The following is an 18025-nucleotide window of genomic DNA, read 5'->3' as shown; positions in this document are numbered from 1 at the left end:
CCTCCGCCCCCTCCCTCCGCCTCCAGCAGCCCAGCTCTCCCCGGGACCTAACGCCACCACCACTCGACCGCCGCCGCCGCCACCGCATCCTCGGGACCCAAAGCTGCTTCGGGAGGAGCAGGTATGTCAGCGACCACCGCGCGCGCACCTGGCCACCGCGGTCCCACCTCCCCAACCGCGGCGGGCGTCGCAGCCTCACTCAGTTTCCCACCCGAGGGCGCTGGGTGCCTGTCGGCTCGTCCCCGCGGGGACCCGGAGACTGGACGTGTTGCGGACGCAGGGGAGGACAGGAGGGAGACACGTCCCCGGCGAGCCCGGCGAGGGTCGCACGCTGTCCGGCGGGCGGGGAGCCGGGCCTGAGTCCTTTCGCGGAGTGGGCGGGGCAAGGTGCGGCTGCAGAGGCGGCAACAGTGAAACTCCACCGGGGCCCAGGTTCCCAGCGGAGCGCTGCACACCCTCCAGGTGGGCCCGCGGGCTCCGGGTTCACCGAGGGGAAACAGGATTAGAGGGTGGAGCTGCTGGTGTGGGGCACCACGACGCGTGGCTGCTTGCAGATCTGAACCCAGGCAATCTGAGCTCAGAGCCTGACTGTGGTCTCCTGGGTCAGCCCAGCGCCTCTGGGGGACACCGAAGTACTGATGTGGGACCGGAGAGGAGCCAGATCCAGGTCCGAACCCGGTCTGTCTCTGACCTCATCCCAGGATTTTTATCTATCGCAAAGTCGAAATCTAGAGAACGTCACATCCCATAGATGTGCTGAGCACAGGGGGTGAGGGGCAGAGCTCAGAGCCTAGAGGAGGAAACTGAGGCACGAGTTTAAGGAGGAGACAGCAGACCACCAGAAACAAACAGCGCTCCCTTCTATCTGGGAGCAGTCAGTCAAGTGAGGTCCCTGGTGAGGACATGTCTGAAGGAACCTGCTGTGATTTAGACCAACTGCTAGCAAGCTAGTACAAGGATCCCTCCTCCTTCCTCTGAAATCTTCCAACTCTCGGCTCCCCAAAGGTAGCCACCTCCATCTGGGGTGTTTCTTCTAGACCTTTCTCAACATCTATATAGTCATATAGACAAGCCCATAGGAAATATGTAAAACACTTAGTAAGGTAGTGGGCATGTGATGGAAGTGATATAATCCATCCACACCACTGGACAATGGTGACTCTCCCCTACCCTCTTATTCCTTCCCAAATCATCCATAGTGCTGCATAAGCATCTAGCTCACCTATTTGAACTGTGGTATAGTTTGGGGTAGATGTATAGGTCCTCAAAAATTGGGCATGCTTTTTTCTATTCTTCTAAAAATTACCATTTCTGGTCAAGTTCAAGTTTTTGTTCTTTGTAACTGACCTCATAGTATATGAATTTGGAAGATGAGATCCCTTCTTCATTGTACACCCAGAAGCCATATATGTATACACATCACATGATGTAAGGCAGACCCCTAAGCACACATGCATACATATGTGCTTGTGCACAGACATGCAATCCCACCTCTGTTCTAGCTGTCCATGGTCAAGGGCAAACCCCACCTCTCTGCAGCTTCCAGGGAGCTCAAGGGCTAGGATGGAAAAGCTCTGCCAGTATCCAGTGGGCAGAGAGTACACCAAAGGTCATACCCAGGGGGTCTGTCTAGCTGTTACCAATGCCATTCTTGTCCTCTAACAGGAGACAGAGTGGTTAAGAACAATGGGCTAGAGGCTCAGTGGCTAAGAGCCCTTCCAGAGGACCCACCTCAGATGACTAACAACTGCCTGTAACTCCAGTTCTAGGGGATCCAGTGCCTCTGGCCACCACTGGCACCTGCACATACATGGCAAACACACAGACACATACACATACATATGAATTTATTTTGAAATCATGGTCTGACAGAGCAGAGTATCCAGCCTCCTCTTTGTGTGGCTCACAGTTTCTGGTCCAGATAGTAGTGTAAAGATACTCTGCCTTTGACGGTATGATAGGCCCTTCACAAGTTTGTACAGCCTGGCATGGTGATGCACTCCAGTCATCCCAGTACCTAAAGGCACAGGGAAACAGTGAGTTCAAAGCTAGCCTGGGCTACACGGCAAATGCTAGGCCAGTCAGGTTACATAGTAAGTTCCTGCCTCAAAAGACCAAATAAACAATAAGTAAACCTTGCTGGAATGCTCGATGGTGCTTGACAACAGCCAGGATCACAAAATGCTGAAGTCAGAGATGCTGGAGTTGTGATCCCAGCTCTGCCACGCCAGGTCAGGCAGATCCTGATCTCTGATCTATGGTTCACATCTGTTGAATAGGTTTAATGATAGTAGTTTCTCTAACCTGTCAAGTGAGCAGTGAGATGATAATTAAAATGGAGAGAGTCTTACCCTGGACAGGGGAGAGCATGAGATGGCCCTGTGGTGGAGGCAAGGTGATATTTCTGTTGTTGAGCACCAAGCTCAGCTCACAGCAAAGATTCAGCATGCTGTGGTACCAACAAAGGTCCTACTGAGCATCCAGCACTGAACTAGGATGCAGAAATGACTTCAGGTACCTATTTGAAAACCAGGAAACCACTGAAGTCACAGAGAAAGCTGTGGGCAGCTTTTATGAGGCACACACTCCATGTGTATGTATTTGTGTTCACATGTATATGTGCTCATATGTGCTGGTGGGCATGCACATGTGTGAATGTGTGTGAAGACCAAAGATGAACATCTGGACTTTTCATCCTCTCCATTTTTTTATGGAGGCAGAGTCTCTCACTAAACCTGGAGCTCAGTGATCTGGCTAGTCTGGATAGCAAGCTTGCCCTAGGATCCCGTCTCCACCTTCCCAGTGCTGGGATTACAGGTGACCCTCACGTCCCCCCAACTTTTATGCAGGCTCCCAGGATCTGAACACTAGCCCTCAAACTTCCATAGCAAATGCTCTATCTACTGACTCATCTCTCCAGTCCCGCCCTCTCCTTTTAGAATTGTAGATTAGTCCTGAGATATCACAGAAAATTCCAAGTTCTGGATCACCTGGAAAAATCAGAAAAGCTAGCATCTCCAGATGGCTTTTAGGCCAGGCAGGCAGCTCCAGGGCCCCACAGTGCCCACCTGGACCACTCTCATTCTTAACACAATGAAAAGTAACAAAGGGACTCTGCAGCCATCTCTATATCCCAGATGATTTGGATAAGGTCGCTTTTGTGTCTGCCTTGGAGGGTTATTTTGGGTGTTAAATGAGTCAATACACAATACACAATACACCAGAATGCTGCCTGGATATGGTAAATACAACCTCAGTATTACTGATAATGGCGATGATGTTAACTGCTGGTTCCTGTAACTGAGCATTGGCTCTCATGGTTGATCAGATAAAGTGCTAAAATGCTGCAACCCTGCACCCTTTTATCTGAGAATTAAAAGGGACAGCATTTCAACAGAAAGGTGCAAAGAGGAGGGAAACCTCAAAGGTGGGTTTTGAAGAATGAGCAGGAGGTCTGATGCAGGATAGAGGAAGGCATTCCACACAGAAGAAGCAGGCTTTATGAAACCAGGAGGTGTGACCGGTGAACTATGCCTAAGAAGTGACAAGGGATCCAGTGACAGACTAGCAATTTTTGTTTTTGTTTTTGTCTCTTTAGAGATGGGGTATCATAGCCCTTGCTAACCTGGAACTCCCTATCTTCCTGCCTTAGCCTCCTGAGTCCTGGGTTACATGTGTAGACCAACACACCTGGACAAATTTTTATCTTTAGGGCAGGGCCTATGCATATGAGGCTACTCTGTCCCTGTTCTTCACTAGAGCTTTGGACAGGATGTGCAGATGGGATCTACTCTTGATTAGGATCCCCTCTGCAGGATATGACCATCCCCAACCTTGTCACAACTTGAGCCCTGCTTTTTGTAGAACCATGGTGTATCACACTGCTCAGGACTTATGCCTGGACTTGAATTCTCATGGTGGTCAAAGGAAAAAAAAACACATAGACAGCCTTCAGCCATAAGACAGCTCTATGTATAGGCTGTTTGTTTGTTTATGACAAGGTCTCACTATATAGCCCTGACTGGCCTGGAACTTGCTATGTAGACCAGGCTAGCTTCAAATTCACAGAGATCTGCCTGCTTCAACCTCCAAGAGTATGTGGATTAAAGGTTTGCACCACCATGTCCAGCCTCTGTGGTTCTTTTTGTTGTTGTTGTTGTTGTTTTGCTTTTTGAAACAGAGTCTCGCTATATAGTCCTGGTTGGCTGGGAACTTGCTATGTAGAACAGGCTGGCTTTGAACTTGTGGCAATCCTCCTGCTTCTACCTCCCAAGTGCTGGGATTAAAGGCATGTGCCACCACACGTCAGAACAGTTTTTTTTATGGGGTGGGGGGTGGAGGTGGGGCAGGCCTTTAGCTTCTCAAGGTATTCCTAATTCCTCACTTGAAAATATCTCCTTAAAATTCCCATTTTGTCCTAGGCAGGTGGGAAGTGTCAGCTAGAAAGGAGGGCAAGTCTTACAGGAAAAGAAATGCCAGGAATTCAGCAGCTTTCTGATCATAAGGAATGCTTTCTCCTCATCTCCAGGGCAGAGAGGGACAAGGATCTGCCATCATATACCCTCCAGTTTAGGTTCTTGCCAAGGATAGAATTCTCGGCTTCTACCCTCTCATCTAGCGTGTAGTAGATGTGAGTGGTGGGAGATTTTTGTGTATTCCATATAGAACATCTTTATCATCTTTATACCCCCTTCAAGGGCACACTGCCTGTGTCCTCTAGTCAGGCCCCATTCCTAAAGCTCTCATCCTTTCCCCACGGCTCCAAGAGTCTGGGCATCAATTCCTTCAGCAAATGATTCTTGGGGGACACTGTAAATCCCTTACACCCATCAATGCTTTTGATGCTCACTCCCTGAATCTGTCCTCCCACCTGTAATTTACCCAACAGATACCCTTGCATCCAACACACATCAGAACAAAACTACCTCACACCATATGGAAGAGCAAATGGTTGGAAACTCCCCTAATGTCCCTGAAAACAAAACTGACTATGGCAGAGGTCAGAGCAGCTACACAAGAGAATATGATTCAGCCATGAAAAAGAAAGCTGAAGCTCTTTATAAACAAATGCAAAACTATGTCCCAGGTATAGCTAAAAGGAAAATGTATAGTATAGAATAGTATGCTGCACTGCATTTTTAAAAGGGGTCTGGGGGACTGGGGAGATGGCTCAGCGGATAGCTTTATCACAAGCATAAAGACTGTAGTTCAGAGCCCCAGAACCCACATCAAAGCCAAGTACGTATGACAAACACTTGCCATCCCAGCGCTTGGAAGGTGGGAATTGGAGTTCTTCTGGGCAAGGCGGCTAGCAAGATTAGCTGGAATTGGTGAGCTCCAGGTTCTGTGAGAGACTCCTGCCTCAATAACTAAAGGGAGAGCTATTGAGGGAGAACAAGAACATCAACTTCCGGTCTGTACTCAAGCACTTGAACACATATACACATGTACACATCACATACACACCCATGCAAAATCAAAGGGGTCTAGACATATGTATATATTAAAATTTGGACAGAGATGGGGACATTGCTCAGTGGTTAGAGCGCTTACCTAGCATTCAAAAACCCCTGGGTTCCATCCCCAGCACTACAAACTTTTCAAACTCTGGAAGCTAACCACAGTGGAACTTCAGATCTTTGGGGAGATGATTAGTTTTTCATAGTCTGTAATTTGATAATATCTAGAATTTTTTGTCCCATCTATGTATTTTGTTTTAGTTATAAAATGTAGCTACATCCAACTTCTCCTTATTTAAAACAAACATACCATTCTCAGTAAGATTAATTCACCTGGCAAAGCCAGGTGTGGTGGACACATCCAAGGCAGGAGATGAGGGCTGAGGCAGGAGAGTCAAGGATAGCCTGGGCTATACAGTGAGACTCTGCTTAAAATGTGTGTTTATGAGTATGGGGGGGTACACTTGAATATAAAGATACATTTGCCCATGTATGTGCATGTGGAGGTCAGAGGATGTCCTGTGTCTTCCTCTGTCTCTCTCCACCTTATTTTCTGAGACAGGGTCTCACACTGAATCTGTGGATCATGATGTCAGATAGATTCACTGACCAGCAAGACCCCAGGATCTGCATAGCTCCTCTTTCCTAGTGCTGAGACCTGAACTCAGATCCTCATTCACAGCAAGCATCTTATCCACGGAGCCATCTCCCTCAGCCTGATATGTTAAATGTAAAATGAGAAATTGGTTTTTGAATTTTTAAATTTTTTAAATTTTTTATGTATAATTGTGTAAGTTCACTGATGTCATGCAATGTTTACAGAGGTCAGAAGAGGGTGTCGAATCCCCTGGAACTAGAGTTACAGATGGTTGTTAGCCACCATGTGGGTGCTGGGATTTGAACCCAGGTCCTCTGCAAGAGCAGCCAGTGCACTGAGCCTCTGAGCCATCTCTCCAGCCCTGAAATTGTTTATTTACTTATTTTTATGTGTATGAGTATGTTGCCTCCATGTACAAAAGTATACCTGTGCTGTGCTGTACCTGTGGAAGCCAGAAGAGGGTGATGGGCCCCCTGGAGTTAGGGACAGTTGTTCACAGCCATGTGGGTTCTGGGAACCAAATCCTAGTCCTCTTCAAGAGCAAAACCAGTACTCTTAACTGCTGAGCTACACCCCAGCTGTGAGAAATTGATTCTTTAAGTAGGGGCTTTGATGAGGAAAGGACATACACTTTATAATCCTGCATAGGTGAGGTCCTAGCAGAGAGGCAGGGGTGGGAACTTGGGATTCATGATGTGGAGTTCCGTCCTGCTGATGTGTTGAAATGCTCTGGGAGGCTTGAGAATGCATTCAGTTACACTAGACTCAGTGTTCTAAAATGGGTACAATCACATAGCTTATAGTTTATATTTTGCCACACACCAAAACATATAGTGAGCTGTTGCTATAGCTCCGTGTAAATCACTTGCCTAGCATGTGCAGGGCCATAACGCCCTCTCCATAGCTCCCAGCAAAGAACTGCCACTTTGTGTACACAGAGCTCTGCTTCCTGGGGCCATTGTAGGTCATGCACTGACAGTGGGGGGGGGGGGGGGGGGGGGGGCACGGGTGGCAGCTGGAACTAGCAACTGGAATCAGATTCTAAGACGGCGAGGTTCCAGCGAGGAGGCTCACTAGGGGACTGAGATGAGAGTCAAGTCTGGGCTGGGGAAGTGCTCAGTTGGTAAAGTGCTTGTCCAGCAAGCATGAGGACCTGAGTTCAAAACCTAGAACCCATATAGAAAGCCGAACATGGTTGTGTATGCTTCAGAGCGTTGAAAGGGTGAAGACAGGAGGATCCCTGAGGCTCACTGGGCAGCAACCACTTTGCCACCTGGCTCGACCCTGTTTTCAGTTTTGAGGCAGGGTTCTCATTGTGTTGCTCAGGCTAGCCTGAGTGCTGAAATTGTGATTGCTTCCAGGAAAGCAGTGTGTGTGTGTGTGTGTGTGTGTGTGTGTGTGTGTGTGTGTAGGTATGTATTTATAAGGTAAGGATCCTTATCCTAACCAAATACAGCCATGGTTTTGACTTATGGATTTTCTGGAAGGTGACTTGTGACCAGTCTGCAAGACCCTGGAGACTGAGAGATTCCCGAACTGCCCAAGGGTTGGTCATACAGCAGTAAAAACAGCCTGAGTTCAACTTTCAACTCCCACACACACACACCCCAATGTCCCCTGACTGGAAAATTAAGAGTAGTGGGGTAGAGTTTGGGGTCACCATGGCTGTTCTTTGCTGACCTTAGGGACAAAGCCAGGCTGCCTTGCTTCCCCCTTTTTGGGGGTGGGGAGTGGGGGTTCACTTCCCAGGGCTGTGTTCTCTCTGAAGCTACTCTTGATTTGACTCCTCTGAGCACCTCAGGCAGAGCTGGATACAACTCTCCAAACAAGCTCCTTTTACTATAAGCGGATTGCTGGCATTCCTAGGCTGGGTGTGTGTGTGTGTGTGTGTGTGTGTGTGTGTGTGTGTGTGTGTGTGTGTGTAGGTTGTTGCTTCTCCCAGCTTAAGGCTTTGAATCCTTGTGATACTACCTCTCTCCTCCCTTCCCCACAGAGATCACCTCTGTCCTTGGCTTCCACCACAGTGAGAAGGGGTTGGCCCTGGCCTTGGTGGATTGGGCTAGAGAAAGAGACTACAGAAACCTGTGGGGTCTGAGGCTTAAGTGCAGCCTTTGAAGGACTGTTTAGAGATGAGGGAGTGTCTCACGTCAAGAGCATGCCTGGCAGCTGGGAGCCAAGTGCTTGTTAAAGGGAGGAGAGGGAGAAAGGAAAGGAGGACAGAAGGTAAGTGAGGAAGAGGAAGGGAAAGAGATAGAAGAGGAGATGAGGGGGAGGAGGAGACTAGAAGTGCTAGGCACAGCTCTGACCTGGTAGGCAGAGCCCGCTGGCAGGCCCCCGACCCACTGCATGGCCCACTGCATTCAAGGACAGAGACTGGCTCCCAGGGGTGTTAATCCTGGTGAGGGAGAGCTTCAGGAAAGAGCCCACTCTCCTGGAGGCAGGACCTCCACCTGCCTGGAGAAAAAGGTCTTGGGGGCACCCCAGTCCATCCAGCTCCTGCCCTCAAAGCACTAAGGCTAAGGTATAGTCGTCAAACTTGCTCAGGCTCCTTATTCAGCCTCCTCCAGGTAGTTTGTGTAGCCTACAGTCCCAGAGGCACCCTGGGAGCTTCTCACTGCTAAGGGCTCACGGTGTGGATGTCAACAGGCCTGTGCAGAGCACACCTTGCTAGAGGCTGCCATCACCTGACTTTGGCCCTTCAGGGAGGGAATGGGGGCGGGGCAGAGGAAGAAGAATCTGGTTGCAAAGGCAGAAACACTGCCACCTCTACAGAGAATGCTGAAAGATCCCAGGTATGCTAGGAAGGAGGCATCGCTGAGCTCCCCTCCCCAGCACTCCGTCTCTGGACCCGGGGCTCCGTGGGAGGAGGAACTCTGAAGCTGCAAACATCCATCTGAGCAGGAAGAGAAGATGCCCTGTTTCTGGTGCAAAGAGAAAAATGCATTTTCTTTTAGCAATTCAACTCTTCATCCACCTACCACTGAGGGGGCGGGGGGGGGAAGTATTCCGGTGCTGTGATCTACTTTGTAGGAGTTTAAACCAGGGATGCATTTTCTTTTAGCAATTCAACTCTTCATCCACCTACCACTGAGGGGGGGGGGGAGGGGAAGTATTCCGGTGCTGTGATCTACTTTGTAGGAGTTTAAACCAGAGCAAAGTAAGGGTATTTGGTTCAGTGTGGGAGCCTCGGCAAACATTTGTGAAGAATAAACACTTGAATGAGTGAATGAATAGATGAAGGAGTGGATGGATGGGTACATACCGGGATTAGAATACATACAAGTTAGGGCTCAGCTCCCAGAAGCTTCCTCAGGCTCCCACCCAGAAATCCCTCCCCACCTCACCCACTCCTGCAACTCCCAAAGGGACCTTTCCCATTTCCGGCAGGACTGGGCTGAGGTGGGCAGGGTTGGCCCTGTTGGAGCTGATGGTCTAATTGGCTAAAAAGACCCTTCTGGAAATCATCTCAGCTCCTCCCAGGAGGTTCTCCCCTGCCCTGGGCACTGCTGTTTTGCTGGCTTTTGTGTCTCTTTCAACACATGGTACTAATGTTGAGGAGGCACACATGGCCTTCTCCCCATCAATAATAACAAGACCAGACAAGGTTTTTATTTATACTTTTTCTATTTTGGTGTTAGGAATTGAATCCTGGATTTTTCTAAGCTAAGCCTATCTATATGAAAACACATGTATTATTTCACTGAATACTTTTGGTAACCCTAAAGGTAGGTACTGTTATCGTCCCCATGTTACACATGAGGATACTGAGTCACTCTGTGTGTATGAATTCATTCTCACACACTGGTCCTGTGAAACAGGTGACATAATTGTATACATTTGGCAGATAATAAATGGGATCAGAGAAGTTGTCACTTACCTAAGATCACTCAGAGCTGACAGATGGTGGGGCAGGGATTGTAACCTGTACAGTTTGACTACAGGGCACACTGTTTACCTGGTCCTGCCCTCTCAGCTTCCCAGTGTCCCCTGAGAATCTAGGGTAGAGCGGATATGGAATCTTTCCCTCTAGAATGTGGCTCTCAATGCCTTGGGGTCTCCCACAGCCGTGTGTTAGGTTTCAGCTTTCGGATAGGCTGAGAATCACCCTCTGTCGTGGCATGGGTAAAGATCTTGGTCTCTTGAACAAGAGGTTGGTCAGAGCTAGATGTGACAGCTGCTCTGTCTCTGGGGCACCAGTCTCAGCCTCCAAACCACCCAGCAGAGGCAACTTCCTCTGACTGATGGTTTCCAAAGGGAGGTGAGCAAAAAGGCTTTGGAGGCTGGGCCTGCCTCCCAAGGCCTCCACAGCTGGGGCAACCTGTCCCTGGTAATGTGGGGAATGGATGGCCTGAGCTCCATGCTGGAAAAAGCAAACCTGGACCTCAGGGGCCAGCAAGAGATGGCAGCACAGAAGGAAGCTCCAGGAGCCACAAGGAGAGGCACTGGCATCTTCTGTTTTGTAATTTATATTTTATTATTTTTATCATATATAGAAATGTATTGCCTGTGTGTATGTAAGTGCACTTGTGTTATGCAATGCCCACAGAGGTCAGAAGAGGGCATTGGATCCCCTGAACTTGAGTTACAGATGATTTTTCACTGCCATGTGGGTGCTGGGAATTAAATCCAGGTACTCTGCAAGAACAACCAGTGCTCTTAATCACTGAGCCATCTTCCAGCCTCTTCTCTTTTTTTTGTTTTTGTTTTTTTGTTTTTGTTTCTGCAGTGCTAAGGGTGAAACTTAGGGCTGTATACAAGCTAGGCAAGGACGGCACTGAGCCATCCCCCAGCCCTTCCTTCTTCCTCTTTCTTGTCTCTGATTCATGCCTTTGACTTCATGTTAGAGGACGAGGGTACTTAATAAGCTCCGGGCAGTGGGTCCTGCTCTGGAGGTCTAGACCCGGGAAGCAGGAAGCAGCTAATGTGCTGGCCATAGAGCTGACAAACAGCACATTTGTCATTACCTCAGCTGACTCTGCTCACAATAACCCTTACCTGATAGATGTTATCTTCACCCTCCCAATACCATCTCACCCCAAGCATTATCAGCATCATTACCCTCAACCCCCATCATCATCTTTATCACCATCATCATCACCACTCTCATCACCACCACGGCCCTATCAGCTGCAGCAACATGACCCACATGACTTCTCAGACCCAAGCCTGCAGACAGACAGACTCAGAGAACATGATACATCTTGTTCCCTAGAAAGATAAGAAAGACTTTGGAGCTAAACAGTCCAAAAGACCCCAATCTGATTTGTAGTTCTACTTTCTAGCTGTGTGACTTCAAGAAATTGACCCATCCTCTCTAAAGCTCTATAAAACGGGATGATGGCAGTTCCTGCCTTGTAGGCTCATGGGAAGGGACACAGAAGCTCGCTTATACAGGTACAGCCCTGGCATAGGGCCTAGTTTGGATCATAAAAGCAAAACAAACACAGGAAAACACATAGGCCAGGGGAACAGTAGTTAAGGGCACAGCTTGAGGCATCTGGCTGGGAGTCAGTTCCCATCCTGGATTTGAGAGGCAGGTGGAACCCAGCATGAGAATGGGCCTGGAATAGGGTGGCTTGTGGGCAGTCCGGCAGAGACCACCCCCCACTGGCTGAGCATGGAGGGGAGGGACAACTGCTGCCCAGACTGGGGCTGAGATTCCGACTGCATTATAATCTTCCCAGTCTGAGACAGTCAGAAGGGTGCTTTTCCCAATGGAGGCAGAGAGTTCCCAGGAAGAGCCAACTACTTCCTGCTCCCAACCCAAACAGTTCTACCAAACCAGCCAGCATAGACACCACCACCACCACCACCATCATGCACAGAGTCATTTCCTCTGGGCCTTTCTCTCTTTAATGGTTTGTTTTAAACAGTAATAAAGACAGCCACCCAGGGTGGATCCTATGCCTGTCTGCCTTGAGTATCTTACCTCGTCTCCAGGGCTGCTGTGCAGTTACATGGGTCGTGTGCTACAGGGCTCCAAGTGTCATTCATGCCCACCACATTATGAACGATTCCCCCTAGAGATGTACAGTGCACAACCTGCTCAGCCAAGCAAGGCAGCTCTGCCAGCCTTCTTCTTAAATGGTATAGAATGATTTTACCTCAGCACCCACTGGGAGCCCAAGGTGGGATGCCAATCAAGATCAAAGAGCCCAGGTTTGCTGCCCACACAGACCAAGCAGGTTTGTAGCTGACCTTGAGAAGTTTGTGCCTGGGCAATAGGGTGACTGGGGCTGGTGGCAGATTATAGATTGTCCCTAAGATAGATGATGGGGGGGGCAGTAAAGCCAAACAGTTGTGAAAGCAAGCTCTGAAGTCAGACGTGGCTTAAAGTACCTAGGTTCACAGTCCTAGCACTGTGAAAAAGAAAAAAGAAGAAACAGCAGGGCTGGAGAGATGGCTCAGCAGTTAAGAACACTGTTCTTGCAGAGGACCTGGGTTCGAATCCCAGCACCCACATGGCAGCTAACAACTGTCCGTAACTCCAATTCCAGGGAATCCAACAGCCTCTTCTGTCCTCCGCGGACATTGTATGACACCAATGCACTTACCTACAAAGGGGCATAACATTCATACACATAAAATAAAAAATAAAATATTTTTAAAAAGAAGAAAAACATCCTCCCATTCCCGCTGTGTGACTTGGGCCAAATCCTTTGATCTCTCTGTCTCCATCTAAAGATACAGATATATCATAACACTCAAGGAGGTGAGCTAGCTCTTCCTGCCCTGCAAGGGGCTGTGAGAAGCTTGAGAGCCTGAGCACCATGCCCACTGCACTGAGCATGTATGTCAGGGTTCAATGATGCCCCAGCCAGAGGTGGGACCCCCTAGGTTCCAAAGAACCCACCTATCAAGGCATCTCCCTGAAGTCCTACAGGGAACAGAGGAATCAGGGCTCCAGCCTGGCGCTTATGGCGTAGAACCAGATGGAGTCAATACTTGACTGGCTTTCAACATGACCTTGTCTAATCCAGGACTGCTAAGGGTCAGGGGCCTCTGTGTAGGCAACTCAGAAAGAGAAGTGGCTTGAAGGCTGGGCTGCCAGGTCCCCAGGCCTGCAATTGGGTACTCAAGCTCAGGGGTATGTGAACGAGGGCCTCCAGCCAAGCTGGGCCCACCCTCGGACTGTGTGAGGACTGTGAGCTATGCATGGCATTTACATAGTTAGAATGGTATCAAGAGCCCTGCATGGTGACACGTGCCTGTCATCCCCATGCTTAGGAGGCTGACACAGGAAGGTAGAGTTCTAGGTTAGTCTGGGCTGCATAGTAACACCCTGATCTGAAGAACAACAAAAATAATCAAGAGAAATGTATTTTTGGCAGTTGCAAATTAACATGGAATTCATAATTCAACAGTGATCTGAGGCTACTTTGCCTGCCACCGAAGTTCTACGACATACCAACGTTAAAGTACTGCCATGCATGGTGCCACACCCGTCCTCACAGCTACTCCTCAAGAGTTTGAGGCAGAAGGATGGCAAGTTCAAGGCCAGTCTGGGCTACACAGTGAGACCCTGTGTCAAAATTTTAAAAAAATGTAAGTGGCCAGGGGTAGGGTGGTTGCCTAGCATGTATGGGTTCCTAGGTTCAAACTCTAGCACCAAAGTATAATAATGATACTGATAATAAGCCTAAAATCTTGCTGCCTGGCCCTTTACTGAAAGTTTATCAATTCTTGCTTTAATACATTTTCCCAAATTCTGCAGGCTCTGGTTACTTGGGGAACTTTGCATCACCACACCTCAGACCCAGTAAATGAGACAGTCTAGAGGTGGGGCTAGGTATTGGTGGTGTTTAAACGCCCTTGGGTGACTCCCCCAGACAGATGCTTTGAGGGTCTTTAGTCTGGTCCTTTTCCTGTCCATTCTGTGTGCATCTTGGAAAGCCAGCAGAGCTGCCAGTTTCCAGGATCAGAAAGTCAGCCCAGGGGCTAGGGAGACAGCTCAGTCGGTAAAGCACCTGATATACAAGTGTGGGGGACCTGAGTTCAATACTCAGAACCCATGTAAAAATGCCAGGCATGGTAGCCCACACTCGTAATTCCAGTATTGGAAAGGCAAAGACGGTGGGGGGCGGGGGGTGATCGCTGGTGCTGGCTGGACAGACCAGTCTAATTGGTGAGAGGTAAATGACATTCCTGAGGATGATGGCCCAGGCTGACCTCCACATGCACCTGAGTACACAAGAATATATACATAGAGAGAGAGAGAGAGAGAGAGAGAGAGAGAACCTAGACAGTAAGGCAGTGTTTTTGTCTCTCTCTCTCTCTCTCTCTCTCTCTCTCTGTCTTTTTGAGACAGCTGTAGCCCCAGCTGACCTGGAACTCACTATGTAGACAAGGCTGGTCTTGATCTTGCAGAAATCCACCTGCCTTGCCTCCTGAGTGCTCAGCTTAAAGGCACATACCACTATGCCCAGTTCTTGTTTCTTAAGGCCTACACCACTATAGCCAGCCTTGCAAAGTACCATTCTTGTGGACAGGGTCATAAGCCGGTGTCTCTTGGGACTGGTTTTGTGTGACTCACACAGCATTTTTATTTGGAGGGTGTTAGGGAAGGAACCCTGGACCCCAAGCACACTAGGCATGTACTGTACCACTGAGCTGCACTAGTCACTGTGATTTTCATCAAATTTTACTCAGTATCTAAGTTTCAGATTCTCTCTAAGCATCTTAGCCCAGTTTCCAATGGTCTCCTGGGTCTGACATGGCTTCATTTTGTGAGATCACCTGTCTGATCCCCCAGAAGCATATACAGTTGAAGCATAGGCCAAATGGAAAGAACTCCAGGCCAAAACAGCTCCAATTATATCACACAAATGAGTCACCTAGCATCTGGTTAGGTACACAGTCGGTTGGGATGTGGCTCAGTTGTGGAACATTTGCCTAACGTGCTGGAGGCTCTGGCTTCATCCCAGCACAACAAAATGTTAAAGAAAAGATATTCTGGGCTGGAGAGATGGCTCAGTAATTATGAGCACTGACTGCTCTTACAGAAGACCAGGTTCCATTCCCAGCACCCACATGGCAGTTTAACAACCATCCATAACTCCAGTTCCAGAGGAATCTGATGCCCTCTTCTGACTTCCTTGGGCATTACACAAGTGCACTTATATACATGCAGGCAACACACGCATACATGTAAAATAAAAATAATAAATTTTTAAAGAAGAAAAATTCTGACTCAGTAGATCACGTGGGGCTTGGGTTTTGTCTCTGAGTAAAACTGTCAATCCTCCTGGCACCATCCTTACTTTTATTATTGTTCTCTGTTTTTCTGACATGGGATCTCACTATATAACCTAGAATAGTTTCTAACTCTTTATGGCCTAGAACTCTCCATCCTCCTGCCTCAAGCCTCTGGAGTCACTGAGATTCACAGGCCCCTGCCACTGTGCCCAACTCTGGCTTCATCCTTTGAGTAGGAAGGCATTAAGCCAGTAGTTCTCAAACTTAAACTTAGACCAGAATCCGAGAAGGTTAAATCTGGGGTTTCTGATTCAGGAGAGTGGGATACAAGTTGAAGATTTGCCTTTCCAGCATCACTCCCAGGGGCGGCAGCTGAAGCCAAGCCAGAGCCCAGACTTTGAGAACTGCCTGTGTCTCAGTCATGTACTGGGTCTTTGGCCCAGTGGCTCTCACCTAGGTGGAGAGGTCCCCAGAGGCCCCTAATCTGTCCCAGTTTGAGGACAGATTCCTCGGCATCCAATTCTCACGGAAGAATCAGATCTTGGTTTGTTTCTCTGGCCAAGCTGTGTCTTGGACCAGACCAGAGCAGTTTACTCAAGTACAAACCTACAATTTAAACACATAATTGCAGCTGAGAAGACAGAGCTTTTGTGGTCCTTGCAAACGTCTTCCCCATTCCAGGGCTCCTGCTGTGTACAGCTTATCCACAGAGAGGGTCTCAGAAGTTTCTGCCACTTCCAGAGGGCCTCAGATTCAGGCCTGGAGCCACCAATGGAAGTGGATAGGTCTCCACAGAGAGCGGAAAGCCACCATAGGTTTGGGGACAGGCCGGGCCCAGTGCCATCTGCCACAACTGCCTTAATCAAGAAATGACCACCCCAGGCCCTGACTGGTTCCCGAAGATCTTGAGAGGTTTTGGCAGGCAGATCTGCATGGGTATTACATTGGAGATCAGAGACTAGAAATTGACAACTTTTCTTCCTGAACAGAGAGACTAGACACCTCCAGGGGCTCCTAGTTGCTCTGGAAACCAGAAGCCCCCTTGGTTAATAGGGGACCAGAAGCCTCAGCTTTCATTGGGGTTTGAGCAGGATTGCTGGCTCAGTTCACCTCAGGCAGGAGACCTTGGAACACAGATACAGTGAGGGTCACTGGCTTTCTCTCTCCTTTTGTGTTAGGGAGGTGACAAGTCCTTACAAGCTTGCCTTGAGGATTAAATGAGATGGTATCACATGGCAGTTCCTGGCACATACTAGACGCTCAGCAAATGGCATTGTTCCCATCATGTAACAACAGATAGAAACCAGGATTTCATTCTGCAAACTGCCCTGACACCGCCTCCCCCTATCCTTATGACACCACAGTCTTCTGGTAACAAGTTTGCTTCTGGTCAAAAAGCACCTATTTGGCCTCAACTGTATCCATACCAGCAGCACAGCCAGCCTACACATTGTTCAAGCTCAGTGCTGTCTTATATTAATATAACATGAGCCACAAATCTGAACCAGATAAACAATTTATTGTGGTGCTGGGGATGGAACACAGGGTTTCAGGCATGCTGGGCAAGCATTCTATTTCTGAGTCTCAACTCCAGCTCATCACCTTAAACTACTTTTTTTATTTAAATTTTATTCCACTTATTTATTTGTGTGTACATATGCATGTGCTATGGCACACATATAGACGTTAGAAGACAACTTTCAGGAGTCAGTTCTCTCCTTCTACTCTATTGGCCCTGGGGATCAAACTCAGGTTGTCAGGAAAGCACTTATCCACGGTGGCAACTTGCCAGCCCAACCTAAACTGTTTTTAAGTGTGCAGTTCAGTAAGGTAAAGTATGTTCACACTGCCATGCCTCCCATCTCCAGAACTCTCAGCATCTTGTCAAATACTGGGCTGTTTTATGTCTTTAATTTTCCCATCATGTCTTTAAAGATCAGATTGTGTTTTATGCCCATGGTACTTCTCAGTTCCATAAAGGGCATTTCCAGCACCCAGTAGCCACTACATGTGATAGCGGCTACCAGAATGGGCTGCAGGGCCCCCTGCTCATGGGCAGAGACTGGGAAGGAGCAGGGCCCCACCTGTTCAGTGTATGTGGGGAGTGAGGCTCCAGTGGATGGAAACAAGTAGTAAGGGAGCAGATCAGATGCACTCACATAGCCTCCAGCCCCACAGAGAAACTAAACAGGACTGACAGTCTGAGAGAGGACCCTGGATGAGGCAGGGGGTGGTCCTTAACTCTGACTGTGCACCAAATTCTAGAATGTTGAAAATGTGCAGAGAAGGGCTAGAGAGATGGCTCAGCAGTTAAGAGCACTGGTTTATCTTGCAGAAGACCTGGGTTCAAATCCCAACATCCACATGGTGGCTAACAACCTTCTGTAACTCCAGTTCCAGGGGATCTGATGCCCTCCTCTATCCTCCTTGGGCACTGCACAACACAGGAGCAGTTACACACATGCAGGCATAACACTCATACACATAAAAATAAATAAACAAAAAATTTTTTAAATAAGTAGGGAGGGTCTGGAGAGACGACTCAATGTTAAGGGAATTTGCTGCTCTTGCAGAGGACCTAAGTTCAGTTCCCAGCACCCATATCAGGAGGTTCACAACCACCTATAACTCTAACTCCAAGGGATTTTACACCCCTCTTTTGGCTTCTGTGGGCATGTACACAGACATGAATATATATATATATAAATAGGGTTGGACAGTTGGCTCAGCAGTTAAGAGCACTGACTGCTCTTGCAGAGGACCCAGGTTCAAT

At 48.4% G+C, this 18025-nt stretch overlaps 1 protein-coding gene across 3 annotated transcripts in view; it reads left to right on the top strand.

Moving 5' to 3' along the window:
• The first annotated feature begins 68 nt into the window (after positions 1 to 68).
• The window catches only part of Scnn1b (sodium channel epithelial 1 beta subunit), a 57578-nt gene continuing 39621 nt past the window's right edge, over positions 69 to 18025 (top strand). For 2 of the 3 annotated variants that reach the window (XM_029568671.1, XM_008843818.2), the window contains exon 1: positions 79 to 121. The gene's annotated coding sequence lies outside the window, so the exon portion shown is untranslated. Of the gene's footprint in view, positions 122 to 18025 lie in introns of all 3 variants that reach the window. The other variant, XM_029568670.1, reaches the window with a different exon arrangement.

This window comes from Nannospalax galili, unplaced genomic scaffold (genome assembly GCF_000622305.1).
Source record: "Nannospalax galili isolate Female #2095 unplaced genomic scaffold, S.galili_v1.0 scaffold381, whole genome shotgun sequence".
Taxonomy (NCBI): Eukaryota; Metazoa; Chordata; class Mammalia; order Rodentia; family Spalacidae; genus Nannospalax; species Nannospalax galili.
The sequence above is the reverse complement of the archived record's forward strand: the minus strand, read 5'-3'. Positions and strand labels throughout refer to the sequence as shown.